The sequence below is a fragment of the Scyliorhinus canicula genome, chromosome 30, assembly GCF_902713615.1.
Source record: "Scyliorhinus canicula chromosome 30, sScyCan1.1, whole genome shotgun sequence".
Taxonomy (NCBI): Eukaryota; Metazoa; Chordata; class Chondrichthyes; order Carcharhiniformes; family Scyliorhinidae; genus Scyliorhinus; species Scyliorhinus canicula.
Genome location: NC_052175.1, coordinates 9,707,649 through 9,730,844, shown reverse-complemented (window position 1 = coordinate 9,730,844; position 23,196 = coordinate 9,707,649). Strand labels below are relative to the sequence as shown.

Sequence of the window (23,196 nt, the reverse complement as noted above, 5' to 3'; positions counted from 1 at the left end):
GCCTTCACCACCCTTCCTTCCATACTTTCCAACGTGCTCCATTGACTTCCTTTATTCCTTCCATACTTATAACACTTTTTACCTCCTTCCTTCCTTCCTGCCTTCCTTCCGTCTTCCTTCCTTCCAGTTAGAGGCATTTGGGTGAGTTAAACATAATCCGGAAAAACTGAAGGAGAGGTGGCCATCAACCCGATTGGAACCAGTTCAATCTGAATAAATATAATGGCAATTTGAGCAAAGAATATAACAATTTGTCTCATAATACATATGAAATGTTTGCTCAAACTGACTTTCTTTCTTCACCTCTTTCCACTTTCCGGCCCACATGAATGGATGTCAGACTCTGTTTGGAACTAAACAAACTCACTTTTCCTCTGTCGATGGAAAATGAGAGGCATAAATGGCACTGACAACAAAACATTTGTGGTACTGAGCAACAATCTTCTGTACTCCCAGGCAGATTTACTTTCTTTCTTTCGGGTCAAAACACGTTACTGACCAAATATTACATCTGTGGACTATTATCTACAATGCCTTGGAGCTATATTGTGGCATAATTTTCAACATCATTTGGATTGCATTCATCCAAAAGATTGTTACATCACTAAATTATCTATAACGCCTATGGCTACTATACAGTTTCAAGGCAGCAAATATTTTCTAAAGATTTATGAAAGCAGTGACATTTAAATAAATTTGGATCAACAGAAGGTATATATTCTCTGAAACTCTTGTTGTTTGCATGGTTGTTCCTTTTTAATCAGAAAAGCTATGCTTTGGTTGCATGTGTGCCTTTCCAAGACTTTAGTGGGTGGCACGGTCGCACAGTGGTTAGCACTGTGGCTTCAGAGCGCCAGGGCCCAGCTGTGTCACTGTCTTGTGCGGAGTCTGCATGTTCTCCCCGTGACTGTGTGAGTTTCCTCCGGGTGCTCCCGTTTCCTCCCACAGTCCAAAGTCGTGCAGGTTTGATGGATTGTACTTGCTAAATTACCCTTATTGTCCAAAAAAGTTAGGCGGGATTATTGGGTTATGGCGATAGGGTGGAAGCAAGGGCTTAATGTGGTCTGTGCAGGCTAGATGGGTCAAATGGCCTCCTTCTGCACTATATGTTCTATGACTCCTTCCTTCCATCCTTCGTTCCTTACTTCCATCCTTCCGTCCTTCCTTCCTGTCTCTCTCCCTCCGTCCCACCCTCCCTTCGCTCCTACCTTACTTCCATCCTTCCTGCCTTTCCCAGTCCTCCATTCCTGCTTTCTTTATTCGTTCCTTTCATCCTTCCTCCAAATTTTATTTCTGCTGCACTCTTCACTTTTCTCCCCTCCCTCGTCTCTCCCGTATTTGATTCTACCTTTGCCTCCTGTCTGCATTCCTACTCGCTGTTATTTATTAATTTTTTACTTTCTTTCTTTCTTAATTCCTTCTTTCTTTCTTTCTTTCTTTCTTTCTTTCTTTCTTTCTTTCTTTCTTTCTTTCTTTCTTTCTTTCTTTCTTTCTTTCTTTCTTTCTTTCTTTCTTTCTTTCTTTCTTTCTTTCTTTCTTTCTTTCTTTCTTTCTTTCTTTCTTTCTTTCTTTCTTTCTTTCTTCTTTCTTTCTTTCTTTCTTTCTTTCTTGCTTTCTTTCTTGCTTTCTTTCTTGCTTTCCTTCTTTCGTTCTTTCTTTCTTACCTCCATGTTTCTTTCATCCTTCTTTTCTTTCCTTACTTCTTCCTTCATTCCGTCCTACCTATCTCCAATTCGTTTTTACATCTTTCTTACAACTTCACCTCCTTCCTTCTTTCCCTCGTTCATTCCTGATTTCCCTCCATCCTCCACACCTCCTTTCTACCTTTCATTGCCTTCCCACCGGATAAGAATTCTTCCTCCCTTCCATCCCTCCCTTGGAATATTTCCCACAATTCTGGCCGTCACACGACCAGAAGGGTGTGGAGGCTTTGGAGTGTTTGCAGAGGAGGTTTTCCAGGATGTTGGCTGGCCTGTCAGTAATAGGTACGGGGAGAGGCTGCATAGACTCAGACTGTTTTGATTAAAACGACGGAGGTTGGGGAGGGGCGGGGGGCGACCTGACCGACATCCACAAGATTATGAGGGGTATGGATAGAGTGGATGGGCAGGCACTGTTTCCTACGGTGGAGGAGTCAGTCACCAGGGGGCATAGCTTTAAGGTACGTGGAACAATGTCTCGAGGAGATGTGCGAGGTCGTTTGTTTTTTACACAGAGGGTGGTGAGTGCTGGGATCACATTGCCACGTTGTGGAAGCACATACATTCACGGCGTTCAAAAAGGTATCTCTACAAATACATGGATGGAATGGGTAAAAAGGGATACGTGACAAGGAAGTGCGTAGGGTTTTGGCCAAGGTTAGTATCATGACCAGTACTGGCTTGGAGGGCCGAATGGCATGTTCCTGTGCTGTATTGTTCTTTGTTCTTTCTTTCTTCTTCCTTTTCCCCTTCCTTCTTCCCGTCCCGTGCCATTGCTTTCTTTCATTTCTTCCCTCTTTACTCGGTTCCCTATATACTTTACTTCAACCCTTCTAACTCATTGCCTGTAGAGAACTAAAGAAATAGATATTACTGTAAAGCAAGTAATTTTATTAAACCACCAGTCTGTAACAAATGCGGAGGTTAATTTTAATTCACTTTTAATGTAATTTTATTAAACCACCAGTGTTTAATTCACGGCTCGATTGAGTGAGTCAAGAGAGGCCACTTTTTCAGAAGCTGGAAATCTGATATGAAATTTAGAACTTGTGGAATAATGTACCAGGTCAGGCAGCATCTATAACAATTGCACCTCGGATGCTGTCTTTGGCGCACACTGCAAATAATGCTCAGATTTAAAATCTTAAAATGGCTTTCCTATGTTTTTGGTGAAGATTCTTACTTGTTATTCGTCTAAAATTTGTGAATGTTTGTTCAAGTTTTGGTTTGATGCAATCTCTCTTGCTCCTTACAGTTGAATTTAGAAAGGGCGACTGTGAAAATTCCTTTCAGAGTTGTGGGGCATTGTTCCTCCGTCTTCAGATAGAGTATGAGAGTAAACTTGCTCAGAATATAAAAACAGACAGTAAAAGTTTTTACAAATATATAAGACAAAAAAAAGTGGCTAAGGTAAATATTGGTCCTTTAGAGGATGAGAAGGGAGTTTTAATAATGGGAAATGAGGAAATGGCTGAGGAACTGAACAGGTCTTTTGGGTCGGTCTTCACAGTGGAAGACACAAATAACATGCAAGCGACTGATAGAAATGAGGCTATGACAGGTGAGGACCTTGAGAGGATTGTTATCACTAAGGAGGGAGTGATGGACAAGCTAATGGGGCTAAAGGTAGACAAGTCTCCTGGCCCTGATGGATTGCATCCCAGAGTGCTAAAAGAGATGGCTAGGGAAATTGCAGATGCACTAGTGATAATTTACCGAAATTCACTAGACTCTGGGGTGGTCCCGGGGGATTGGAAATTAGCAAACGTGACGCCACTGTTTAAAAAAGGAGGTAGGGAGAAAGCAGGTAATTATAGGCCAGTGAGTTTAACTTCGGTAATAGGGAAGATGCTGGAATCTATCATCAAGGAAGAAATTGCGAGGCATCTGGATATAAATTGTCCCATTGGGCAGACGCAGCATGGGTTCGTTAAAGGCAGGTCATGCCTAACTAATTTAGTGGAATTTTGTGAGGACATTACCAGTGCAGTAGATAACGGGGAGCCGATGGATGTGGTATATCTGGATTTCCAGAAAGCCTTTGACAAGGTGCCACACAAAAGGTTGCTGCATAAGATAAAGATGCATGGCATTAAGGGTAAAGTAGTAGCATGGATAGAGGATTGGTTAATTAATAGAAAGCAAAGAGTTGGGATAAATGGGTGTTTCTCTGGTTGGCAATCAGTAGCTAGTGGTGTCCCTCAGGGATCCGTGTTGGGCCCACAATTGTTCACAATTTACATAGATGATTTGGAGTTCGGGACCAAGGGCAATGTGTCCAAGTTTGCAGATGACACTAAGATGAGTGGTAAAGCGAAAAGTGCAGAGGATACTGGAAGTCTGCAGAGGGATTTGGATAGGTTAAGTGAATGGGCTCGGGTCTGGCAGATGGAATACAATGTTGAAAAATGTGAGGCTATCCATTTTGGTAGGAATAACAGCAAACGGGATTATTATTTAAACGATAAAATATTAAAGCATGCCGCTGTTCAGAGAGACTTGGGTGTGCTAGTGCATGAGTCACAGAAGGTTGGTTTACAAGTGCAACAGGTGATTAAGAAGGCAAATGGAATTTTGTCCTTCATTGCTAGAGGGATGGAGTTTAAGACTAGGGAGGTTATGTTGCAATTGTATAAGGTGTTAGTGCGGCCACACCTGGAGTATTCTGGTCAGTTTTGGTCTCCTTACTTTAGAAAGGACGTACTGGCGCTGGAGGGTGTGCAGAGGAGATTCACTAGGTTAATCCCAGAGCTGAAGGGGTTGGATTATGAGGAGAGGTTGAGTAGACTGGGACTGTACTCGTTGGAATTTAGAAGGATGAGGGGGGATCTAATAGAAACATTTAAAATTATGAAGGGAATAGATAGGATAGATGCGGGCAGGTTGTTTCCACTGGCGGGTGACAGCAGAACTAGGGGGCATAGCCTCAAAATAAGGGGAAGTAGATTTAGGACTGAGTTTAGGAGGAACTTCTTCACCCAAAGGGTTGTGAATCTATGGAATTCCTTGCCCAGTGAAGCAGTTGAGGCTCCGTCATTACATGTTTTAAGGTAAAGATAGATAGTTTTTTGAAGAATAAAGGGATTAAGGGTTATGGTGTTCGGGCCGGAAAGTGGAGCTGAGTCCACAAAAGATCAGCCATGATCTAATTGAATGGCGGAGCAGGCTCGAGGGGCTAGATGGCCTACTCCTCCTCCTAGTTCTTATGTTCTTATGTTCTTATGTTCAGGGAATTGTACATTTGGAAATTCTGGTTTTGTGTTTAATGCCTTAGAGTTTTAGATGTTAACTTTGTTTGTTCAGTGACTGTAATCAACTCCAGGCATCATGGACCCCGGGTCTTGACTTTTCTTTAGCTCCCTCCTCATAAAGAAAGGGATTCTTTCCAAACGTGAGCGGATCATTTCTTCCACTATCAACAGCAACACCTAATTCGTCACACTTAACTGAGGACAACATGGCTCTCAGTTTTCTGATGAAGCTCAAGATTCTTTGGACACTTAATGACATAGAAAATATTTACTTCCCCATCTTGGCCGCGTCCGGCGTCCCACGTAAGTCATTACCTGGGTTTTGTACTTATCTCTCTTAAAGCTTTAACAGATCCAATTTATTTTCTTGCTTTCCCTGAATTACAAAAGTGAAAATGTTTTCACATTACGGCAGTAAATCTATGCGAAAGATACCTCCATGGCCCGAAAGCTATTTAGAATGATTGGACATTGCGGCTCATATTTATTTCTATGCGTTCATCCATTTCTTTCTTCCTTTTCTCTCATTCTATCTTTCGCTCTTTTCTTTTGCATATTTTTTCTTTATACTTCTGCAACTTTTCGCCTTCACGTTTCTGCTATTTTCTCTTCCTTCTTTCTTTCCCTCTTAATTTTTATTCATTTCTTTCTTATTTCTTTCTCTCTGTCTTTCTCTCTTTAATTATTTCTTTCTATGTCTCTTTTTTCTTTTTCTTTCTCTATTTATTTCCTTGTTTATTTATTTTTATGTATCTTTCTTTCTTGGTTTATTTTTTCTTTCTTTATATCTATCTATCAATCTATCTTTCTTTCTTACTTACTTTCTTTCTATCTTTCTTACTTTCTATCTATCTTTATTTCTTTCTTTCTATCTTCCTTTCTATCTTTCTTTCTTTATTTCATTCTTTCTTTCTTACACTCTCTCTCCCTCTCTCTCACTCTCTCCCTCTCCCTCTCTTACTCTCTCACTCTCTTCCTCTTTTTCATATATAATTTTCTTCTTCTCCCGTTTCTCTATTCTTTCTTAAAGTGTACATTTGACGATGGGCTATGTTGCACTGGCGTCAACTCCCATTCACTCATGTGAACACAATGGTTAATACACCTTGATGTGCATAATACCAGAAGACCATACGACACAGGAGCAGAATTAGCACAATCATCCAATAACTCCGGCACGCCCATTCATTGGTGGTTGAGACGTTTCTCAACCACATAATCCTTCCTTCGCCCCATAAACCCTGGTCCCAATGTTAATCAGCAACCTATCTCGCTCTGTCTTAAAGTACACAACCACCTGCGGCAGTGTTCCACAGATTCACCATCCTCTGGCTGAAAAAACTCCTTCTCACCTCTGTTTTAAAGGATCGTGCCTTCAGTCTGAGTCTGTGCCTTCGGGTTCTTGTTTTTTCTACAAGTGGAAACAGTCTCTCCATGTCCACTATTTCAAGGTCTCTCACGATCCTGGATATTACAATGAGATCCCCCCTGAACCTTCTAAACTCCAACGTGTCGCCCATAATAAGATACATTTCTGAATTATGTCCAACTACTCCGTGCTTCATTAAGTGTTTCCAGTTTGCTGTACGTACGGAGACAGGGGTTGGTCGGGAAATATGCCTCTGATCTCATCTGGTCCATTATTCATCGTGCTGTAATCATTCTGCTGAAAATATCATTGCTACCAGGTTAATGAACATTGAACATTCTTCCAGCAGCTTCCTTGTAATGGATTTCAACATCGTGTGATTCGTTGTCTGAATTCTCACAATTCCAAGTTTAAGCAATTGCTCATTATTTTTAAGCTCTTGGCCTGTTTTATTTAAAATGACTGATGCGCCTAGGCTTCTGGCTGGCATATGATATGTCCTTTTGACTATTTTTAGTACTGTTCTTGATACTATTGTGCGGTTTCAGTCTTTTTTTGCCATAGTACTCAAGAATTTTGTAGATGTTTCAATTGTTCTGATTCAGTGTGCAGGAGACGGAGCAAAAATGGCATTCTTAATTGTGTTTTATATGTTGTTAATATATAGAGCAGCACGGTAGCATAGTGGTTAGCACAACCGCTTCACAGCTCCAGGGTCCTAGGTTCGATTCCCGGCTTGGGTAACTGTATGTGCGGAGTCTGCATGTTCTCCCAGCGTGTGCCTGGGTTTCCTCCGGGTGCTCCGGTTTCCTCCCACAGACCAAAGATGTGCAGGTTAGTTGGATTGGCCATACTAAATTGCCCATCGTGTTAGGTGGGAATACTGGGTTATGGGGATACGGTGGGCTTGGGAAGGGTGCTCTTTCCAAGAGCCGGTGAAGACTCGATGGGCCGAATCGCCACCTTCTGCACTGTAAATGGTGTGACACTATAGGACTAGAACAGTGGCACAATGGTTTGCACTGCTGCCTCATAGTGACAGGCACCCGGTTCCAAGTCCGGCGTTGAGTGACTGACTGAGATGAGTTTGCATTTTCTCCCCGTGTCTGCGTTGGTTTCACAGTCCACAGATATTCAGCTTCGGTGGATTTTCCATGCGAGATATTGCGTAGATCAGGCGGATTGGATAAAAATTGTTCCTTTGCGTTCAAAGATATCTAGGTTAGGTGCATTTTCGGGCGAAGGCAATGGAGCGCGGTAAAGGTGTTATTTCAGAGAGTTAATGAAGACTCGATACGCCGAATGGTCTATTTGTGCACTCTGATTATTCTATGGTTCTTCTGTGGTTCTATATAAATTGGTAAATGATATAGAATCAAGGTTCAAAATGGGCCTGGCCTCTAGAATGAAGCATATAGAGGGATTGCATATTTGATCTGTTGTAGCCGGATGCAAAATGGTGCAGCCATTATAATGGGAAGGTTTGGATTGTTTAATTCTACAGGAGTGCTCAATGCCCTAAGTACATTTGCTGTAGTACGTGTGTGAGCACAGAAAGTAAGAACTGTTCATGAACGGAAAACCAGTTTTCCTTTTCTACGTTACAAGCTCATTTTCAATCGTATGCACGGTGTTCAAAGCTGTTAAGGTGGACAGATAAGCCTTCAGCTCTGAAAGCAGAAAGGACTGCTGCACTCACACAGAATGTGGCAAAATTGTACGTTTTCTCCAGGCTCCCCCGAAATATGTTGCTGAGGCCAGAATAACGACATTTCTCAGAGCTAAGATCTTCGCATGCTCTCTCTTCGAGAGCTGAATTGGAGCTGAGAGCTGCATTCGAAGAGGCGGTACGGTGGCACAGTGGTAAAACGTGCTGCCTGTTCAATCCCGGCATTGGGTGACGGTGCGGAGTTTGTGTGTTAACCCCATGTGCTCTCGATTTCTTCCACTGTTCGAAGATCTGCAAATTCGGTGTTTCGAACATGCTAAACTGACCCTCAGTTTGAAAAGACTGCAGATTAGATAGGGTTATCGGGATATGGTGGGAGAGTGGTCCGACAAGGGCTGCGATTTTTCAGTGTCGTTGCATATCTGCTGGGACGAATGACCTGCTTCAGCACAATAAGAATTCTTTGGGATAGTGTTTTTCCCTCTCAGGCAATTATATGAAGAAAACAACCAGATTATAATCCAATTTTCCCGCACTTAGCTTTGGCGTCTCAGATCCACATCTAAATACTTTTTTAAGTGTCACGAGGGTTACTACCTCCGCCACCATTTCAGGCAGTGAGTTACTGACACTCACCAACCTTTGGAGGAAAATTATTTTACTCAGGTTGCCTCTAAACCTCCTGCCCCTTACCTTAAAAATGTTCCCCATTGGTCATTGCTCGCTCCACCAATGGGAAATGTTTCTACCTGTCTAATTTATCTATGCCTCTCATTCCTTTATACATGGCAATCATGTTCCCCTCAGTCTCCTCTGCTCTATGAAAAACAAACAGCCTATCAAATCCCTCTTCAGAACTAGAATGCTCCAACCCAGGCAGCATCATTGTGAATCCCCCATGTTCCCGAACCGGCATTCATATTCCTCCTATAATGCGGATTGAAAAATTGCAGACAAAATTCCAGCTGTGGGATGACCAACGGTTTATAGACTAACCTACGTTTTATAGAAGACACGGGCGTATTATCCAGCTCTCCCTCTGAGAGCTTTATTAGAGCTGAGGTTTGTAAAAGTGGAGCGTGTTCCTCCACAATATTTTCTGGGAGAGTTCCCTCCATGCCTGAATCATGAATGACCGATTGCAACCTGTCCCTGGTCTTCTGTGGTTAGTCAGATGAAGTCCAGCAGATTGGTTTCTTTTTATTTGAAATTAATTCATCTCTTCGAATTCTATGTAAATTCACAATACATTTGAAGACATGTTTAATTTGTGTGATTTATTACACTAATTTCATTGATTACACAATTGATCTCCATGACTCCATTTTTGTTGTGAAATATTCTGCAATACTATATTTCATCACTGCAGGTTTTTGACGAATAATAATGGCTTGTGAAGAATATACTTATGCATATTACTGAAACTATTGCCTTGGTTCATGGGAAATACTTTAATATTTTGGCATTGTGGGGGATAACTCCACATTCTCTTTGTGCTTTCATTTAACGTGGTGACGATTGTGGTCATCTGTCGTGGTAAGTGTGGCCTCTCTAAATGTGTAACAAGCTATCTGGTTGCAATGGCAGCAGCGGACCTATTGGTTGTTGTCATGGATCTGATCCTGAGGCACATTCCTATCGTTTATCGTGAGCAATCGAGGTTTCTGCACTTTGTTCGAATTTGCAATTATCATGCCGTTCTCCTTTATGCTGTCACTGACTGTTCTGTCTGGTTCACCGTCACTTTCACCTTTGATCGCTTTGTGGCAATCTATTCTCAAAAACTGAAAACTAAATACTGCACTGCGAAGACAGCCTCTTTTGTCCTTGGGGCAGTGACTGCACTAAGTTGTTTGAAGAACATTTTCTGGTTTTTTATGTACACAAGTGAATATTCACTTTCCAACGGTCCTTGGTTTTGCATCATAAGGGTTCCTGTACTTCACTCTTTGGTCTGGTCCATCATTGAATTTATTCATTATGTTTTAAATCCTTTAGTTCCATTTGTTTTGATACTGTTGTTCAATGCATTGACGGTGAAAAATATTATCGTGGCCAACAGGTCTCGCAGCCAACTCCAGTGTCAGAGCAGTGGGGACCGTACCAGTGACCCAGAGATGAGGAGCCGAAGGAAGTCCATGATTTTACTGTTTGTGATTTCGGGCAATTTCATAGTGTTGTGGGTCGTCTTCATGGTGTGTTCTGTATTGACACGACTCGATTACTTGGGGCTTCCAGTTCCCCTGCCAACATTTGTTCGTGAAATAGGGTTCATGCTTCAGCTCTTGAGTTGCTGCACCAACACGTTCATATATGCTGTTACGCAGAAGAAATTCAGACATGAGCTGAAGAATGGAGTGAAATATCCCCTCATAATAATTACCAATTTTTTTCAGTCAGAAGGCCTCAAAACGTTTTAACATTTTTACGCATTTTCTGTGGCACAGTCTGAAGAATGCAATCCCAGTTTCGTTTATTTGTGTACAACTACCTTTCCGACATGGAATTATATTGTCATTTGTTCACTGCTACCATGTAAAATTCTGAAAAGCACTCCCTAACATGGGTGCACCCAGATGGAGTACAATACTTCAAGTAGGTGGCTCACCAGCACCTGATGGCAATTAGAGATATGCAATAATATTGACCTTGCCAGGTATACATTTTCGATGCATGGGGTTTACAAACTAACTCTGAGCATTTAATGTGAGATTACTTTCGGAATGAAAACTTATTATGATTTTCTTATCTCTACTAATTCAAATTGCAGTCAGTGAGGGGTGTTTGTTTCCGAAGGTTTGGCCAGTTTCTTTGATCATTGCTTTATTAAATCAAAGTGTTTTGAAAGTCAAGACAGCAACCGGGAAGGAAACAATGGCAGGAAGCAGAAATGAAAACTTCAAAAGTTATTGACTTCCACACCGTCACTGGGAACTTTCGAGAAAAATATCAATTTTCTGTATTGTGTTACCATGCATCCTGCCCACTCCAGCCTCTGTTTTAATCTATTATTCCGTTTGCACGCTGACTGTGTATTGATTACAGCAAAACATTCTGCCTAATACCCAGTGACCTTGTTCCTTTCCCTGTCATACAATAAGGCAGATGAGTTAAATTATTCACTGGGCAATGAGAACATGGTTCATCATTAGACGAAACATCTAACAAAGCACAACTATGTTTTTGAGCCAGAAAAGACAGGAATGTTACTGCATTTTTTAAACTCTGGCGTTTTACACTCCCCAGACACCCTCACATTCCCACGAACCAGTATGGGGCACTTCTGCCTCACTGTGCAATGCACTCATGCTTCCCATAACAGCAGACAGCTGTATCTCCATGCCAGACACAACTGCATCCGAGAGCAGCACATTCTTGCATTCCAGTACAGCGCACTCCTGAATCTCAATGACAGAAACACTTGTATTCCAGTACAACACACTCCTTCACTCAGAACTATGAACTCCTTCATCACAGTACAACACACTCTTGAATCTCAATAACACAAATCCCTGCATCACAGGAAAGCACATTCCTTCAACTCAGGAATGTTCATTCCTTCATCACATTAGAGCATACTCTGCAGCTCAGTGCAACAACTGTTTAATCCAACGACAGCACGCTCCTGCATATTTGCAGCACACTCATTTTACCAATGATATGTAGGACGGCGCAATGGTTAGCACTGATGCCTCACGGTACAGAGGTCCCGGGTTCGACTTGAAGCCCGGGTCACTGTCCATGTGGAGTTTGGAAATTCGGCCCGCGCCACCCCGCCTCCCCCCTCCCCCATGTCTGCGTGGATCGCCCACACAACCGAAAGATGTGCTGTGAAGGTGGCTTGGCAGCGCTTAATTGTCCATTAGTTAGAAATGTATATTTAACAAACCGATGGAAAACAGTGGTTATCAAGGAGCGGAGAAATAGAAAAACACGTTATTTTTAAAAGAATGGACTACTTACAGTGAGAAACACAAGGAATAGCGAAATAAATTCGAGGTCATGTGGAATAATGCTACATACGTTAAGCAAAGTAAAAGACGGTTAATGTGAGAGAAGAAAATTGAAGCCACGGCAAGACAACTCAGTCTGATGGTTTGTCCTTCCTGATGTATGTGGGAAGTATTGGATCCTCGTTCTGTCAAGGCCAGCACGTGTGCAGAAAGTGTCACCAGCTGCAAAATCCTGAGCTCTGAACTTTGGAGCTCAGGCGGTGGCTGTAGTCACTGTGACACATCCACGAGGCCGGGAACTATGTGGAGGGCATGTTCAATCACGCCATCTCAAAGCAACTTCGGAGCCTTCGGCAGAAAGGGCATTGACGGCAGGTGGGTAGTCCAAGAAAACCACACATGTTGTGGAGAGTCTCCTGATGTCCCGTTGATTGATCAGAGTTCCGTTTTGCATACAAGAGAGAGTGTTAATTCCTCAGAAGAATTTGGTCAGAGACACGTCTGTGGCACCACAGACAATTCTGCTGTACGGCAGAGGGGAAAGTAGGGGATATGAACAGCAGTAAAAATGGATTCGTTCAATGAGGTGTTTATGTCTGACCATATACTTGACTCCAGGATGCTATGTTGCCTGTCTGGTGCTAGGGCCAAGGATGTCACGGAACAACTTCAGCACATTCTTCTGGAGCAGTGCAATCAGATAGAGGTTGCCATCCACGTCGGTCCCAATGGATCAGATAGGGAAGATTGCAAGTTCCTGAAAGCAGACTTTAGGGAACTAAAATGAAGCTTGGAAGTAATGATCGCAAAAGCAGAAATCCTAGGATTACTCACTGTCCAACATGCTGATGATTATGCAAACAAGAAAATGAGGGAGTAATCCCATGGTCGTATATGCGCCATAAGTGGGAGGACATCAGCTTTTTGATGCATTTTAACAAGTTCTGGGAATCAGAGCTGTGCTAGTCTAAACATCTACAGCTGAAAAGGAATGGGAAGAATATATGTTAGCGTTGTTGGGGACGTGAAGAGTGGAGGTATTAATATAGATTAATTGAGGAGTTGGGAATCTGAATGTAAGTTAAGAGTTGGGATCAAAATATTGGGAATCAGTGAGTGACGCCGAAAAACAGACAGCACACAGATTTTTGGCAGTGCCTATATATATATATATATCGATAGATATATGTAAATTCAAGTATCACAGCCAATAAAACTGATGAGCTTAGGTCACTAATAGACACATGGTGGAATGATATAATTGCCACAACAGAGACTTGGCTTGAGTAGGGGAAACCATGGCATTTAGAACAAAGAACAAAGAAACGTACAGCACAGCAACAGGCCCTTCGGACCTCCAAGCCTGTGCCGCCAACCCTGCCCTTCTAATCTAAACTCTTAAACACGTCCTTAGTCCGTATACCTCTAATCCATCCTATTCATGTATTGGTCAAGATGCCCCTTAAATGTCACTATCCTTCATGATCGCAAGAGTTGATACTGAGTTTTCAAGCATGATAGGGAGTGGGCATCATTATAGGATAAAGAATCAATGACAGGATGGATGATATACTAAATGTAACGTCAAATCAGGTCATATCCGTTAAGATCAGAAATTTCTAACCTGGAATTCTCACTGCTTATAACTATGATAATCCACCAATTAGCAGAAATGAGTTAGAAGGGCAAATATATTCAGATTTCTGAGTGTAAAAAAAAAGGGGTTATCTCTCGGGACCTCAACTACCCAAATATCAATTCGGATACAAATAGTGCGAAAGACACTTCAACTATATTGAAGATAATGTTTCTCGCCAGCACGCAATAACCCCAATGAGAGGTGTGCACATCTAGATTTAACACACGGAAATGAAGTTGGGCAAATGGGGGAAGGGGCAAGCGGAACCATTATGGTAACCATAATATAGAGGATGCACTGATACTGGAAGGTGGAGAATTTACCAGGGTCATATGGTTGCCTTCAGGCTGTTCAAGGAAGCCAGGAAGGAAATGGGCCGCCGCTTTTAGGTTTATTTTCCAATGCTCCTTCTATACAGGTGAGGTATCAGGAGGTTGGCGACGGAAAAAGGTTTAACCGTTATTTTAGGATGGTGCAAGGGATAGGCCTGAACGCTATATGCCAGACAGGCAGACTCCAGTAGTGGGAAGATTATTGGAAACAATTTTGAGAGTCAAACTGTCACTTAGAAAGGCACGGATTTATCATGGCTGGGCAGTATGGTCTTATTTGGAGAAGATCGTGACTTACTAACTCCATAGATTTTTATGAAAAAGTAAGAGAGGAAGATCGGTGACGGTATTGCAGTGGATATTGTCTACGTGGATTTCAGTAATGTATTTCACAAGGTCCCTCGTGGCAGAATGTTAGAAAAGTAACATATCATGGGATACAGGGGAAAGAGGCAGGTTGGATCCTAATCTAGCTGTGACAGGAAGCAAAGGGCAAGGAATATATTGCACATGAAAAATATATTTCAGTGATCTCCATGGGCGTCAGTGTTGAGGCCATGTTGTTTGTTGCAAATATTAATGATTTAGGCATAAACGTGGGTGGAATAATTGTTACATTTGAAGCTGACACAGATTTTGGCCGTTGACAGATCATCATCATAGTAGAAATTACTGAGCAGAAGGAGGCCACTCGGCCCATTGAGTCTGCATCGGCCCATTGCAAGATTACCCTGCCCAAGATCACACCTCTACCCTATCCTCGTAACACAGTAACCCCTCTAAATGTCTTTGGACACTGAGAGCAATTAACCAGCACATGGACTTGTGGGAAGAAACCGGAGCAACCGGACGAAACTCAAGCAGGCACGGGGAGAACGTGCAGACTCCGCAGTGTCCCAAGCCGTGAATCGAACGTGGGACCCTGTAGCTCTGAAGCGACAGTGCTAACCACCGTGCTACCGTGCTCACAACGTAGTTGAGGAAGTGGGCGACCCGAAGTGCGTGCCCACTGGCCCAAAAAGGTGGCAGAACAGGTCGACAAGGTGGTCAAGAAAACATCTGGAATGAGTTTCTTTATTGGGATAGATAATGAATTCAGAAGCAGGATGTATTGTTGGAACGGTCTATACGCTATTAGACCAGAGCCGGAGACTTTTTATAATTCAGATCACCACATTACAGGGAGGACCAAAATGCCCTGGGCGGAGTGAAGAAGAGATTTACAAACACGTTGTCAGGGCTTAGATGATGAGGCAATGAGAAGAGATTGTCTCGGATTGTTATCTTTAGAACACAGGTGGCTAAGGGCAGACCTTATGGATATTTACAAAATTATGAGGGGCCTGGACAGGTTGGACAGGGAAGATGTGTTTCTTTAAGCTGTGGATCTGATAGCGGCAATCGTGAAATGAGACTGAAAAAAAGGATCTGAGAGGACTTCATGGAATGCTCGTTTCACCCAGAGGGCGATGGGTGTCTGGAATGCACTGTCGAACTTGATGATTGTGGCTGGAATATTCAAATCATTTAAAAGGCACTTGGCTCTGCATGGTAAGGTCTGCACACTGCAATGTTGAACAAGCGCTGAAAAATGAGGACCGTAGTACAGAGAATTCCTGTATCTAAGTACAAAACAGTACTGCATCCCAATAGGATGAAACACTGCCACCCAATACAGCTCATTCATGCATCCCAGTACAGCACATTCTTGCATCCCTCCATGGTATACACCTGCAAACTAGTACCGGGCAATCTTGCAAACCAGCATCATGAAACATTGCCCCGCAGTACAGCACACTCCTGCATCCTCACATCGTGAAGTCCTGCATCCCAGTCGCACACTCTAACATCCCATAATACTACAGTCCCGCATCAAAATATAGCATACTCCAGTACCTCAGTACAGCAAATCCCCTGCTCACAGCTGGACAATGTTGCATCCTACTGTAGCGCAATCATGCACACAAGTACAGTGCACTGCTATGTCTCAGTAACATTCATTCCTAAATCCAGTGCAATACACTCTGGGCACCATGCACTCCAGAATCCCAGTGCAGTGCAGTTGTGCATCGCAATATAATATAATTCAGCTTTCCAGTGTGTGTTAGTATATGCGTCTGTGCTTTTGACTGTGCGTTTGTGTGTGAGTCGATGAGTGCGATTGTGTTTATTCTTGTGTTTGGGTCAGTTGTGATTTCATGAATGTGCATCTGCAAGAATGAGTGTTAATGTGTATCCGTGAATGTGAGTGAATGGTAGTGTGTGTTTTATAGTGAGTCTGTTTGTGTGAGAGAGAGAATGAGTGTGCATGTGTTTGTGAATGATCATCTGCGTGTGCATTATTGTGCGCCTCTGTATGTGAACATATGTGCCTATGATGCTGCAGAAGGGAAATTAATGAGTTGTCAACTTAGATGCATGCTGGGAAATGCTTGACTATATAGTTTAACACAGCTTTTAGAACGAAAGTAAGTAGGTCAGGTAACATAAACAAAGTACTGCTTACTATATTCGACTCGGCATTATTATGATAACACATTGTCCTCCGAAAGATAACAAAATGTATACTCGAGTTGGTTTTAACCAAGGGCAAGAACATACGTACTACGTATTTCATCGCACATACTTTCCATGGCAATGTAATATAAACATGGCTTTTTACTTTAAGCTGTTATTTCAGACTATAAAGATATGATTCCTTCAATCGAATCTCAGATTGCCGTGCACTTGCAAAAAAGCCAGAACATTCTCTCTCCGCAAATATATTTGTGTAAGTACATTTCCTTAACTCGAACCTCCAGGAATTTGTCTGTATTGTAATTTCTACGACAAATTGGCTTCGTCTCAGCTGAAAGGGAGAGAGCCATAACGGGACCCCAGCTGAAAGGGGATCTGCTGCTCGGCAGCCTTAATTACTGTCCGGTAACTCATGCTAGGGTGAATAATCTTAATTTATAAATTAACGATAGCTGCATGGGAAGAAAAAAGGTCCCTTAGAGACTAACATTGAAAAAAAGAGACTTCAAAGTTCGTGAAAGGATAAACACCGGTGTGCGCCCCCAGTAGTATTTGTAAATGATTTCTGCGGTCGTTGCTATTGTTGTTGCTGCTATTGTTGTTGCTACTGTTATATATATGATCTAAAGTATTTTGCAGAAGGAGCGATGATCAACTGCAGGGTTGGTATGCTCGTGAGGATGAGCACACGTACAATTTACAAACGCAAAGTCACTTCGGACAGCAGACCTCATTGCATATCGCTCCTTTTTATTTTTCAGTATTGTGGGGTTTGGAATGTTAGTACAGTTGACCCATAGTCAGAGGGACCTTTTTAGGATGGGTTTAATTTCAGAACGCCATTTAACATTGGCCGTAAGACATCCCGCTAAGGCAAAGCCTATAGGAGAACTGATGAAAGAGGACAAAGGAACAACGAATGACATGAGATTAATACTGGCATGGACGGACGAAATTGGCTGATAGAATGTTATGGCAAACAGGGGGGGCAGAGTGACCTCAAACATTTTGTAACTTGAAACAGCGATGATTAGCGCCCGTGACTTGGGGCTTCCTAATTTCTTCAAGCCCTTTAGTTTTATATGAATAAAGCAGGGGGATTTGCCACAGGGGTCCGGGTGTAAGAGCATGCAGGAGGGAGAAGAACCTCTGCCTATTACTCGGTGATCCTGTGTGCCATGGTAAGGGTATGCCAAGTTGTTTCAGAACCAAAGCAGGCACAGGAGCTAAAAGTGGGTTGCTATCAAGACAATCATCAAATATAGATCTACCCAAATACCCGCGCAGTCAGCCCCAGAAGTCTGTTTTTGCAACTATGTCCCCTTGCCCATGGAAAAGCATCTGTTGGAAAAAGAACAAAGAACAAAGAACGAAGTAAAGTACAGCACAGGAATTGGCCCTTCGGCCCTCCAAGCCTATGCTGACCATGCTGCACGTCTAAACTAAAATCTTCTGCACCTCTGGGCTACTTATCACTCTATTCCCATCCTATTCATGTATTAGTCAAGATGCCCCTTTAAAGTCACTATCGTCCCTGCTTCCACCACATCCTCCCCCCTCTGCGTAAAATTCGTGTCTGGTATATCTCCTATAAACCTTGCCACTCGCACCACAAACCTATGACCCCTAGTAATTGAACCCTCCAGACTGGCAAGAAGCGTCTGACTATCCACTCTATCTATGCCCCTCATAGTTTTGTACACGGCTATCAGGTCGCCCCTCAACCTCCGTCGTTCCAGTGAGAACAAACCGAGTTCATTCAACTCTCCTCACAGCTAATGCCCTCCATACCAGGCAACATCCTGGTAAATCTCTCTGCACCCTCTCTAAAGCCTCCATCCTTCGGGTAGTGTGGCGACCAGAATTGAACACTATCCTCCAAGTGTGGCACAACTAAGGTTCATTTCTGCTGCAACGTAAGTTGCCATTTTTATACTCAATGCTCCGGTCAATGAAGGCAAGCATGCCGTATGCCTTCTTAACTATCTTATCCACTTGTTTTGCCCCTATCAGTGACCTGCGGTCATCATCAAGACAATGAGAGATTTCTAATCTCTGAGGTGCGATACATGAAAATGAAAAATGAAAATCGCTTATTGTCACGAGTAGGCTTCAATGAAGTTACTGTGAAAAGCCCCTAGTCGCCACATTCCGGCGCTTGTCCGGGGAGGCTGGTACGGGATACACATCTGGGTGTCCTAGCGCATGAATCACAGTGTGCAGGCACAGCAAGTAATTGAGAAATCTAACAGAACGTTTTCCTTTACTGAGAAGAGCAGTCAATAAAAAAATAGGGTGTTTACACTTCAGTTGTACGAGCTAGACAACATTTGGAGTACTCTGGACCACATTGGTCACTTTATTTATGGAAGGATGTAAATGCGTTGGAAATCATTCACAGATATGTATTAGAACAATATCCGAATGCGTCCCATGAGGGAAAGCTGGAATGGTCATATGTACCATTTCCACGAGAGTGTAAAGAGAAAGAGGCGACTTTATTGAAACTTATCAGATCCAGAAGGGTCTTGAAAAGGTGCATGTGGAGAAGGTTTTTTCTCTTGGAGGAGAATCTATAATTGGGGGGTGGTCACTTTTAAGAATAATGGGTCCGCCGTTAGAAAGCAAAATGAGGATGTTTTGTTTTCTCTGAGAGGGTCGTGAGTCTTGATAACTTCCTTCCTTTCAAAGGGGGTTGAAGGAGTATCTTTGAAACCTTTTAAAGCAGAGATTGATATCTTCTTTGTAAGCAGGGAGTCCAGAGGTGATTGGGAGCAGGCCTTATGCAGAACAGGTTACTATCAGATCAGACATGGTCTGATTAAACAGTGGAGCGGAGTCGAGAGGAGGAATAGCACATTCCTGCTCCTTCTACGTATTTTCGTCCTAAAAACAGATGGAATTCCCAAACGATTGTCACAGTAAATATTGGAAAGATGCGTTCACTGGTGAGGGAATGATGAAGCAGGGAACACAGTTTCAGCAGTAAGAGGGTGACGAGGATGAATGTCTTCTCTCAGTTAGAAATTCCCATTCCCACAGGGAAGTGGGGTGCCATTGAATATTGTCAATACTGAATTAGAGCGGATTCAAGTAAAAATGGGATCCAGGATTTTAGGGAGGCAGACAGGCGGATCAACAATCAGGTCAGCTATGATCTTGTTGAATAGCAGAGCAGGCTCGAGTGGCCGAATGGCCTCTTGGTGTTGCAATTTTATCTGGCCATTTTGCGCCTGCTCAGTTAATAAAATACAATTTGAATTATTAATTAATCTCAGAAAAAATCATGAAGGAACGTGGGAAATATTAAAGCATCAATACCATGGGAATGGTTTTGGGAATAAACTGGTTTCTGAAACAGTTATAAATTCAGTGAGAATAGAAATAACAAAAGACAAATAAAATTACAGCACGCGAACAGGCCCTTCGACCCTCCCAGCCTGCGCCGATGCAGATAGAACATAGAACATAGAACAGTACAGCACAGAACAGGCCCTTCGGCCCTCGATGTTGTGCCGAGCCATGATCACGCTACTCAAACCCACGTATCCACCCTGTACCCCTAACCCAACAAAACCCCCCCAACCTTACTTTTTACGACACTACGGGCAATTTAGCATGGCCCTGGAGCTGTGAAGCATTTATGCTAACGACCATGCTACCGTGCTGCCCCTTTATATTTCTTAATCAGACTGATCCTTTATGTAAACCTGTCGCCTGTTTTCCAAGGATCTATTTCCCTCTGTTCCAGGCCCGTTCATATATCTGTCGAGATGCATCTTAAATTACGCTATCGTGCCCGCCTCTACCACCTCCGCTGGCAAAGCGTTCCAGGCAGTCACCACCCTCTGCGTAAAAAACTTTCCACGCACATCTCCCTTGAACTTTCCCCGTCACACCTTGAAAGCGTGGCCCTTTATAATTGACACACTCACTCTTGCAAAAAGCTTGTTGCTGTCCACCCTGTCTATACCTCTCATAATTTTGTAGACTTCAATCAAGTCCCCCCTCAACCTCCGTCTTTCCAACGAAAAGAACCCTAATCTACTCAAACTTTCTTCATAGCTAGCACCCTTCATTCAAGGCAACATCCTCGTGAACCGCCTCTGCACGGTCTCTGAAGCATCCACATCCTACTGGTAATGTGGCGACCAGAACTGCATGCAGTATTCCAAATGTGGCCGGAACAAAGTCCTATACAACTGTAACATGACCTGCCGACTCCTGTACTCAATACCACGTCCGATGAAGGCAAGCGTGCTGTATGCCTTCTTGACCACTCTAGCGACCTGCGTTGCCACCTTCAGGGGACAATGGACCTGAACTCCCAGATCTCTCTGTACATCAATTCTCCCCACGACTCGTCCATTGATAGTATAGTCCGCTCTTGAAATGGATCTTCCAAAATGCATCACCTCGCAATTGCCTGGATTGAACTCCATATTCCATTTCTCTGCCCAACTCTGCAATCTATCTATATTTTGCTGTATTCTCTGGCAAGCTCTCTCACTATCTGCAACTCCATCAATTTTACTATCATCTGCAAACTTACTAATCCGACCACCTGTATCTTCGTCTAGATCATTTATGTATATCACAAACAAAAGTGGTTCGAGCACGGACACCTGTGGAACACCATTTGTCACCCTTCTCCATTTTGAGAAACTCCCTTCCACCACTACGCTCTGTCTCCTGTTGCCCAGCCAGTTCTTTATCCATCTAGCTAGTACACCCTGAACCCCATACAACATCACTTTTTCCATCAACCTGCCATGGGAAACTTTATCAAACACCGAACTGAAGTCCATGTATATGACATCAACAGCCCTTCCCTCATCAGTTAACTTTGTCATTAATTCATTAGGTTTGAAATACATGACCTTCCCTGCACAAAGCCATGCTGCCCATCACTGATAAGTCTATTGTCTTCCAAATGTGAATGGATCTTATCCCTCAGCATCTTCTCCAACAGTTTGCCTACCACTGACGTCAAGCTCACAGGTCTACAATTCCCTGGATAATCCCTGCTACCTTTCGTAAACAAAGGGACAATATCAGCAATTCTCCAGTCCTCCGGGAGCTCACTCGTGCTCAAGGATGCTGAAAAGATATCTGTTAAGGTCCCAGCTATTTCCCTCGCTTCCCTCTGTAACCTGGGATAGTTCCAATCCGGACCTGGGGACTTGTCCAACATCATACGTTTTAGAATACCCAAAACTGCCGCATTCATTATGCCGACTTGACCTGGAATATTTAAACATCCATCCCTAACCTCAACATCCGTCATGTCACTTGATGAATACGGATGCCAAGTACTCATTAAGAATCTCAACTATTTCCTCTGACTCCACGCAAAAAATTCCTCTTTTGTCTTTGAATGGGCCAATCCTTTCTGTAGTTACCCTCTTGCTCCTTATAGACGAATAAAATACTTTGCTATGTTCCTTCACCCTGTTAGCCAAATATATTCCCTGACCCCTTTGAGCCCTCTTTATTGCACTTTTGAGACTTGTTCTACTGTCCCGATATTCCTCCAAAGCTTCATTAGTTTTAAATGGGGCAGAAGTCTGCCTTAAAAAGGGGCAGCACGGTAGCCTTGTGGATTGCACAATCGCTTCACAGCTCCAGGGTCCCAGGTTCGATTCCGGCTTGGGTCACTGTCTGTGCGGAGTCTGCACATCCTCCCTGTGTGCGCGTGGGTTTCCTCCGGGTGCTCCGGTTTCCTCCCACAGTCCAAAGATGTGCGGGTTAGGTGGATTGGCCATGATAAAATTGCCCTTAGTGTCCAAAATTGCCCTTAGTGTTGGGTGGGGTTACTGGGTAATGGGGATAGGGTGGAGTTGTTGACCTTGGATAGGGGGTAGGGTGCTCTTTCCAAGAGCCGGTGCAGACGCGATGGGCCGAATGGCCTCCTTCTGCACTGTAAATTCTATGTAAATCTATGTAAATCGCCTATATCTTACGTATGCTTCCTTTTTCATCTGAGCTAGTCTCACAATTCCACCCGTCATCGATGGTTCCCTAAACTTGCCATTTATATCCCTCATTTTCACAGGGACATGTCTATCCTGCACTCTAATGAACCTTTTCTTAAAAGAGTCGCACATTTCAAATGCGGATTTGAAACTATTCCCAATCTACATTCCCTAGATCCTGCCGAATTTTGATATACTTGGCCTTTCCCCAATTTAGCACTCTTCTTTTCGCACCACTCTCGTCTTTCTCCATGAGTATTCTAAAACTTACCGAATTGTGATGGCTTGTCCCAAAGTAATACCGACTGAACTTCAACCACCTGGCCGGGATCATTCCCCAATACCAGGTCCAGTATGGCCCCTTCCCGAGTTGGGCTATTTACATACTGATGTTAGTGATGAGGTTTAAAAAACACTTTACTTACCTGCTTTTCACTGTGGGATCTGTTCATTCGGTGTTCTGAAATAATAAACGTAATCAGTAATTCAAACAAAGGACATTAAACAAAGGTTCATTAAAATATCGGTATTAATCATCAATATTCACCTGATCAGCCACAACATGAATTCCAAATCCAAATGAGGATGAATATTCTACGCCGTATCATCGAGTCAGTATCGGTAAAGGATAAACATGCTCAATCCTGACAGACACAAAACAATTAGAAACTACTGCTGGGTCAAATGATTATTTATGGGAATATCTCAGAGGAAACATGACCCAATTCTGAACACAAAGCAGGAAAATCCGTGCTGAAAATTTTCTGAAAGACTCCTCAGGAACCCAAGTC

The 23,196-nt window shown here is 43.0% G+C and overlaps 1 protein-coding gene and 2 long non-coding RNA genes across 3 annotated transcripts in view; 1 reads left to right on the top strand and 2 right to left on the bottom strand.

Moving 5' to 3' along the window:
• Positions 1–23,196, bottom strand: part of LOC119958659 — a 208,592-nt gene that overhangs the window by 61,386 nt on the left and 124,010 nt on the right. The gene's annotated exons all lie outside the window — the stretch shown is intronic.
• The window catches only part of LOC119958655 (immunoglobulin kappa light chain-like), a 275,168-nt gene that overhangs the window by 242,982 nt on the left and 8,990 nt on the right, over positions 1–23,196 (top strand). The gene's annotated exons all lie outside the window — the stretch shown is intronic.
• On the bottom strand, positions 84–23,179 carry LOC119958658. The gene is made up of 3 exons (XR_005459042.1): positions 22,953–23,179; positions 22,831–22,865; positions 84–209 (listed from the first exon to the last, which is right to left on the bottom strand). It is a non-coding gene; the product is annotated as an uncharacterized LOC119958658 (long non-coding RNA).